We start from the raw sequence: 8,910 nt of genomic DNA on the forward strand, positions 1-8,910 counted from the left end.
CACTTCCTTGACACACTGTGACTGGTCCTGGCTGCTCCTTGGGTGTCTGTTCCTCCAGAATGAACTCCCTGTGTCAGGGCTCATGTCCATCCCCCTGATCAGTGTGTCCCCAGTCTGGGCTCCCATGGGGAGGGGACTACATCAGGCCTCCCTCCCAGACGGTTGCCCACGCAGTGGCCAGTGACCTCACACCTTAGGTGACCCTCTCCCCTGGGGGGTGGAGTCCAAGCAGGGGTGTGGCACGAGGGTCCCTCCTCAGAGGGACGTTTGAGCCCCTGTGCTCATGTGGGTCCCCAGCTCTGCCAGGTGCAGGCCTACAGCAGCTCATGCTTCCTCCCTGCGGTGGGTGGTGGCGCCTCCCGGCCCACCTGCTGCCCAGAGCACCCGGAGGGGGTATGCAGGGGGCTCGGGCTCTGCCCTCATCCCGGAGGACCTTTCCCTGCTCTCCTGGGCTCTCCTGGGTCCTCGGGACTGCACGAGGCCACTGGTACCAAAGGTGCCACCAAATCTGGAGAGTTTCTGTGATGCAATTCAGGTTGTGGAGGAGACAACCTCCAATATTTCCCATCAGATAAACAACACATGCATTGCAGGAAGCTCGGACAATCCAGAAAAACACAGAGAAGGAAACAAAACTCACAAGATCCACATCCTGGAGGTCTCTCGTTACCGGTCTGGTTCCACGTCATCCAGGTGTTCCCTGTGCAGACATCTCTGTCGTCTATCATCTATCTATCAATCATCTATCTATGTGTCTATCTATGTATCTATTTCCTGCCCCCCCCCCCATATGCATAGATACTCCTCCCCCACCCCGATCTCGGTCACTGGGGTCATGCCGCAGGTGCGTGTACAGGCACATTATACTCGGAGCATTCCCTGTACCCTCAAGACTTCTGGAAAGCGGAAAGCATTGTGTGGCCAGTGGCTGTGGAGTGTGACACTTCACCTGTGGGCTGCCATCATTTAAAGCATTTCCTTGCCTTGGCAGGGAGGCTTTTATTTATTTTATTTATTTATTTATTAAAAAAAAATTTTTTTTTTCAACGTTTATTTATTTTTGGGACAGACAGAGACAGAGCATGAACGGGGGAGGGGCAGAGAGAGAGGGAGACACAGAATCGGAAGCAGGCTCCAGGCTCTGAGCCATCAGCCCAGAGCCCGACGCGGGGCTCGAACTCACGGACCGCGAGATCGTGACCTGGCTGAAGTCGGACGCTTAACCGACTGCGCCACCCAGGCGCCCCAGCAGGGAGGCTTTTAAACACTGTGGCTGGGCCACACTTCTGCCTGAGCTTGGGGTCTCCTGTGGGGGGCATGGAGGTCAGGAACTGTGGCCAGGAGGGGTGCACAGCCCACAGGGATGGGGGAGCAGGGGCCAGAGGTGTTGGCAGGAGAAGCATGGGGGCAGGTTCACCTCTGCGGTCACAGCCCTGAGGGCAGGTGGAGAAGCCAGGGGTTCCAGGAAGGATGTCGCCTTGAGCTCTGCAGCCCCAGGACAGGGATGTGGGGTTCTTCTTGGCCTGGGGATGTTTGCTGGCCCCGCGGGCCGAGCCTCAGCCCGTCTTCTTCCGAGACAGACATGCCTTCCTGCTTCCCAGCAGCTCCTGAAAGCCAAGACAGGTGGGAAACGGGCCCATCTGTGATCACCTGGGGCATCATGGACTTAGTGGGCAAAGCACAGAGGCCCCCACTGTTCCTATGGGGTTGGCGGGCTGGGGTTTCCTCCAGTTCTCCAGGTCAAGGTTGGGTCAGGGCGGCCACACCATTCTCTCCACTTGCCCCTCTCAGTTGGGACCGTCCCGGCCCCTGAATGGGGGTCCTGTTCCCATCACTGGTGTCACAATCCCAGGGTCAGGGTCACATCCCTGTCACCAGGTGTTATGACCCCGGGGTGAGGGTCCTGTCCTCAGCCCTCTGCATCGGGGCTCTCACGGCGCGAGGACCTTTCCACACCTGTCTCACTGAGCCTCGCCCTTGTGCACAGCGGCTGCACCTCCTGCCTGTCGCTCCTCTCTGGAAAGTCCTCTCCTACGCAGAGTCTCTCAAGGCTGTGTCAGCACCTCTGGTGCTGGTGGGGACTGTGGGCCTATGGATCTGGGGGGCCTAAGGAGAAGTAGGGTGTCCATGTGACATAAGTATGTGTGTATCTGTACTTGTGCATATGGACGTGTATCTGGCCATGGACACGTGCACACGTGTCCCTCTACATGTGCGTGGACATGCACACTTACACATGCACTGCTCACACCTGTACGTGTGCACCTGTGGTTATTGTGGCCCCGTGTGACAAGGGTGTATGTGTGTATCCATACGTGTGCATATGGACGTGTATGTGGACATTGACATGTGCACACGCACACTCACACCTGCACTGCTCATACCTGTACGTGTGCACCTGTGGATATGTGTGGCCCTTTTGCCTCGAGGCTTCCCATGTTCCGTGCACTTTCCAGAATGATCAGTGATTTACTTCTGTCTGCAGTAGCCCCCAGGAAGGGTCTGGACGCTGCCTCTGGGCTCAGGACTGCCAGAGGACTGCAGTCTCTGGGGGTCCCTGGGGTGCACAGCTGGCACCGGGCTCTCCTTCCTGCAGGAGGTGCTGAATGGGTTTGACACAGCATACAGGCGGGTCTGGGATCTACACCACAGTGCTCTGAGCTATGTGGCCCCACCTGGGGTTGAGGGACTGCCACGGGAAAGTGACTTCGGGTGTGTCAGCTCAGGGCTGCCTTGGGGTCCCCTGACCCCCGCCCCCCACCCCCCCACAGACCACTGCTGGGACAGCCGGGCTTGGGCATCCAGCTGTTCACCTGCAACCCCAGGCCTGCAGGGTGTCTGCAAACGGAGACTTATTTTTTAAAAGTTTATTTATCCTTGAAAGAGAGAGAGTGGGGGGGGGGAGAGACAGAGAGTGAGCAGGGGAGGGGCAGAGAGGGAGACACAGAATCCGAAGCAGGATCCAGGCTCTGAGCTGTCAGCACAGAGCCTGACACTCTGGGGCTTGAACTCACGAACTGCGAGATCATGACCTGAGCTGAAGTTGGATGTTTATCCGACTGACATACACAGGATGTTTAGTGTTAAAAGTACGTGCTGGTCTCTGTATCAGCCATTTCCAAGTGCAGGACCACCCTTGGGAATTAACCACACAGGTCACAGCTGTTCTCTGTGACCCTCCTTGGGACATCTGGGTCAGGACTTCTACAATTCCAGAAACTCTCACGCAAAGCCAGGTTTAGGGACCCGCTAGAATGAGGGAATTCTAAACACAAATTCCCAGTGCGCTGTCTCTAGTGCCTACGAGAAGTGTGACCTAGGGGCATGCGGGAAGGGGAGACAGCTTCTCAGCAACACAAACGACTCCACAGTCATCTGAGCTCCACGGGCCTCAGGACCGCGTGGTGAGCAGGTTGCGTCTGGGCGGTGCCTTTCCCTGTGTCCCTCTGAGGGGCAGGCAGAGAGCTGGAGTGGACAGGGGTTGGGCTGGGCCCTCTCTCTGTGCAGGTCTGGGCCCTGGAGAAGGGATGGTCGGGGCCCCTTCCTGATTGGAGCGAAGAGAAAAGCTGGCCCATGAGGCGGGAGGCGGACGGTGGACGGTGGGCTTGGGGCACGGGGCCGCCTGGGGAGCCTGCCTCAGGGACCTGGCTACCTCCCCTGCAGCCCGCGTTAAAGAGGACAACACCAGTACGTCTCTCTCGACACGTGACAGAATGGCTGCTCGGACAATCAGCAAGGATGTGGACAAACTCAGCACCAGCTGAGTCCAACAGGACCCCTTTGGCAGTGACAGAACTGTCCATCCGCCAACGGCAAAGCACACCTGCTGTCCAAGTGCCTGCGGACAAAGGAGGGCCGTGTCGTGGCCCTGTCTTCTGGGAGCACAGGGGATTTAAAGTGGAAATTAGTAACAGGAAAGTTACCAAGTCCTGGTAAGTAAGCAACACCTTCCAAATAGCCCGGGGCAGAAGGAAGGGCCGCAGGAGGCAGAAGAACCATGGAGGATGTGGCATGTTGCAGCCTGGAGGTGCGATGACGGCTGTGAGAAGCAGGGTGGGTCCCAGGTCAGTGGTCTCGCCCCCCCCCCCCCCCCCCCCCCCGCCCCCAGAGGGGTTGGGAGCAGAGCAACGCTAGCCCAAGCCAGCCACAGGAAGGAAATGGAAAATACAGAAAAATATATGGAGCAAACCTCCCACAAACTCTGGTTCTTGGAAAGATCAATCATATCGGCAAACGTTGGCAAGAGGGACAGAGAAGAAGGACAGGTGAGCACGTGTGTTCGGAAACCAGGGATGGGGCGCTGGAGGGGCGGTGAGGGAATCCTGCAGGCGGCTCTCCGTTGCTCATTGTGGACCACCGTGCGGACTGCGAGGCACCCGGAGGAGACAGTCCAGGGGTCCAGCTTGTAAACCGCGGCTCCCGCAAAAGCAGTTTCCAGCCCAGGGGGCTTCGCTCCGAACATTTAAGGGAGGATCAAGGCGGGGGCGTCTGGGCCGCTCAGCCACTTCCACACCCGACCCATGATTTTGGCTCAGGTCATGATCTCATGGTTCTTGTGATCGAGCCCCAGATCGGGCTCTCTCCCTCCCTCTGCCCCTCTCCCCCTCGCTCACAGACACGCTCTCCCTCTCTCTAAAATGACATAAAACAATAAAGTAGAATTAAGACCAGTATCCTACAGTCAGTTCTAGAAAATGGAACAGGACGGCCCAACTCCTTCCTGTGGCCAGCAGCACACTGACTCCATCCGGATCTGACAGAGAGGGGAGAGCACACACACACCCCTGCACACACACCCCTACACACATCCCTACACACACACACCCCGACACAAACATAGACACAGATACACACAGATACACCCCCCCCCCCCAGACACACACATACACGGATACACAAATGCAGACACACAGACGCATAGGCACACACACACACACAGAAGTCCTCAACAAGCAACAAGCAAGTGGAACCCAGCACTACTGATGAGTTTATGAAGTGGGATTTGTGAGCCAACGGCTAAGAAAGAATTCGTGAGACATTTTTCATGCAAAAAGGTGACTTTATTACAGCACGGACGCAGGGCCCACGGGCAGAGAGAGCTGTGCTGGGGTTGTGAGGGGAGGCAGATTACATACTTTTAAGTTAGTGGAGGGAGGGGGGTAGACTTAAAGTCAGTCTCTGAGGAATTGGAAGCAAGGCTTCCAGGACCTTGAGGGGCTGGTGCCACGAAGATAAGGTTACTTCCAGTCTTTAATGAGACAAAACATTAAGGCACTGGGGGCACCGTGCGTTCCTCCAGGAAGGTGACCCTCTGCATGCATCAGCTGTCTGGGAAGGTGACCCTCTGCATGTGTCATGTGTCCGGCAGTGGGCGGTGAGCCGTGAGGTTTCATTGAAGTTGCATTTCCCTTGCATTCTTTTCCTCATCATTTTCCCCCTGAACAATTCTGATCCTTTGATCTTAAAGTTGTTGAGGGAGGAAGGTCTTCTCTTCTGTGGCTTCTTCTTGCTGAGTAGGGGCGTAGAGATGTCCCTACCTCTGGGCCAGCGTTGGTCAGTTCGGGACGGAGGAGTTCCAAAGGCAGAGGCAGTGGAATCCAAGGTGGACCACGTGTATGCATCTCCTCAAGTGGGAGGGATCGCTTGTCAAAGTGCAGCTATTGTAGTGATGGAGCCTCAGCCCAAGCCGAGGGACATGGGAAGACACAAGGTAAGACGATCGGCCCGGCCGTAAGAACGAGAAGCCCAACGAAGAGACCTTCGTAGTTGACCACGGTCCTCCCCCGCCCCAGGAGCTCAGCCAGTCGTTAAGAGAAAGAGAAAGATCTTGTACAGCCTCAATTGGAGGATTCGTCCCTTTCAATAGTCCTGAGACATTTTCGTGATAATCTGGGATGTGCACACAGCGTTCTGTTTTAATAATGGTGCACGGACCACCTTGTGCTGCTGTGAAACACCTGAAGCCATTCTATCTGGTAGAACTGTTTTGTGCGTTTGTATGCCCTCAGCCCTGAGTAAGCGGGAGCTGGCTTCTGAGTCACTGAGTGCCTTTACGGTGTACTTACTACGGCTTCCACACGCCAAATCATGCTTTCGAAGCGTGCAGGTGGAGTGAAGATGGGCGCTAAATGATCATACCAATGAAAGGCAGATTGTTTCCATCTTTGCTTTAAATTGGGAAGACTAGCTGGGGGGAGTGATGGTTGGTTTTTTTTTTTTTTTAATGTTCATTTATTTCTGAGAGAGGCAGAGCACAAGTGGGGGAGGGGCAGAGAGAGAGGGAGACACAGAATCCGAAGCAGGCTCCAGGCTCCGAGCTGTCGGCACAGAGCCCGACACGGGGCTCGAACTCCTGGACCGTGAGAGATCATGATCTGAGCCGAACTCTGACGCTTAACCGACTGAGTCCCCCACCGGTGCCCGAAGGAGGTGTCTCTTACATCAAGTACTGTAAGCCAGTTGACATCATCGGGGACCTGGGTGACAACGGCAAACGGATTTGGCACTGTGGGATGTATAGGCACCACCACCTTATTTACGGCTCTTAAGTCTTGCACCATTCAGTATTCTCCATTTGGCTTTTTTATCGGCAAAACTGGAGTGTTATAAGGAGATAGACAAGGCTTTAAAATGACCACGTTGGAGAAACTTGTCAGTAAGTGTTTGTAACCCAGCTTTTGCCTTGGGATTTAAGGGATGTTGTCTTTGATGAGGCGTAGTGACTGGGTCCTAATTTAAGGTCGCTTTAACTGGCTGGGCTTTAGGAGCCTGTCCTGGGACATCACAATCCCAGACCTGAGGATATACTTACTTCCCGATGTTAGAACGGGTAACGTTTTCTTTAAAAAAAATTTTTTTTTTCAACGTTTATTTATTTTTGGAACAGAGAGAGACAGAGCATGAACGGGGGAGGGGCAGAGAGAGAGGGAGACACAGAATCGGAAACAGGCTCCAGGCTCCGAGCCATCAGCCCAGAGCCCGACGCGGGGCTCGAACTCACGGACCGTGAGATCGTGACCTGGCTGAAGTCGGACGCTTAACCGACTGCGCCACCCAGGCGCCCCACGTTTCCTTTTTAAAGTTAATATTTATTTTTAGAGAGATAGAGCAGGGGAAGGGCAGAGCGAGAATCCCAAGCAGGCCCCGAACTTTCAGCACAGAGTCCGACGCGGGACTCAAACTCACCAACCGCGAGATCATGACCTGAGCTGAAACCAAGAGCTGGCTGCTCAACCAACAAGTCGCGCGGGCACCTTCTCGAGGTCAAAGAGCACAAGGTGACTTGTTTAACCGGAGCGAAGCCGCTTCCGGGCTTAGGCACAAGGTCTCATCCACGTAATCGAGTGGGATGAGACAGAAGGACCAGAAAAACATGCGTGACGAATTGACGGTTATATTTACAAGATAAAAGCATTGTCTGGTGGCACATTTTGGTCCCCGTTCTATGCCAACATTTTTATGGCCAGAAAGACAGTAGGGCCAGAGTGCTGGATAAGCTTACTTCCCGAGTCCGGGGTAGCCAGGGCTCAGTCAACCTGATGTCAAAGGGAGCGGGACCAGCCTCAGGGCCCCATCATGCCAGATCTTCTGGTTTCTGCTTTTGGGTGACTTCCTGCCCCCTGCCCCCTCTGGAGTGAGGACGTCTCTCTTCCAATGTCCCCCTTGTTTTACGGATGGGACATGGTCCTGGAGGAGATCTTTTGTGTGGAACTCCTTTGCTCCAAGGTCCGGTCTGGCCTCTGCTGCAGCGTGGGGACTTACCTGATTCTTTGTCTGATTCTGGCTTTTTCTTTGGCCCCTGGCTAGTCTGCTGTCGTGGAGACTCCGCTGTGGCAGCAGCCAGTATTTCAGCCTGATTCTTACCCTGCAATTTAGCTGTCCCGTCCTGTTCTAGCTCTAAGACTGCACCTCTATTACCAAAGACTCCGGTCGAACCTCTAGGAGGCGCCGGGTAGGGGTAGGGGGCCTACAGCCATCTCAGTCCATTTTCGGTGGATGCCAGGTGCTGATGGACTTACAAAATGCCCGCTCAGTGTAGTTTCCCCTCAGGTGAGGCGGGGTCCCGATCTGTGTGTTTACAGATGGCATCTATTAAATGGCCCTGAAATACAGCTGGATTCTTACCAGCCCCTTGAGTAACTTCCCTGAATTTTATCGAAATTTGCAGGTTTAGGGAAACCTTTTCCCATTCCTTCTATTCAACAAGCGACCCTATGACCTCGCCTTTCCCTTCCCTGTCTCCCCTCTTGGTGACTCCAGTGTGGCTCGGTGTTCGGGACAGCAGCGCCCTGTCGGATGATGTCCCCGGCCTCCTGTGGCTGGTTCGTCAGCAAACTCCTGGCCGCTGCCCGGAGACGGTTCTTCTCCTCAGTGTGCAACAACGTGATGTGCATATCTTGCCAGGTCAGATCAAACACAGTACGCACTTGTTGAAAGCCCTCAGTAGATTGGGGAGGGTTTTCGGAACATCGTCCTGACTGCCGTGTGATCTGAGCCCGGTCTGCTGCGGAGAACAGGACAGGGACCCTACTTGTGCCTGTTTCTCCATCAGCCACCTCCCTAAGGGCGCCATCCAAACCTGGGGGCCCGGAGTCTGGCTCCTGGTTAGTCCAGGGGGGCCGGGAGCAGAGGGGTCTTGGGGTCTGTAAGGAGGAGGGAGAGTGACAGAGCCAGGGGTCCTCGGTCTGGACTGGCTGGTGATTCCTCCAGTGGCCCGGGCCTGTCAGGAGGAATGAGTCTATCTAGAGCCATCATCCGATATGTCCAGAGCGGGTTTGTTAAGCTGGTTGGTGCTTAGACACTCTGTACAAGAGGCCCTCGGGTCCGGATCCCGATTTAGAGCCACGAAGGTCTGGACACAGTGCATCTCAGTCCATTTGCCCTGTTTCTAACTGAAGAGAGCTAACTGAC

The sequence above is a fragment of the Herpailurus yagouaroundi genome, unplaced genomic scaffold (assembly GCF_014898765.1).
Source record: "Herpailurus yagouaroundi ecotype Mexico unplaced genomic scaffold, PumYag 214, whole genome shotgun sequence".
NCBI classification, from domain to species: domain Eukaryota; kingdom Metazoa; phylum Chordata; class Mammalia; order Carnivora; family Felidae; genus Herpailurus; species Herpailurus yagouaroundi.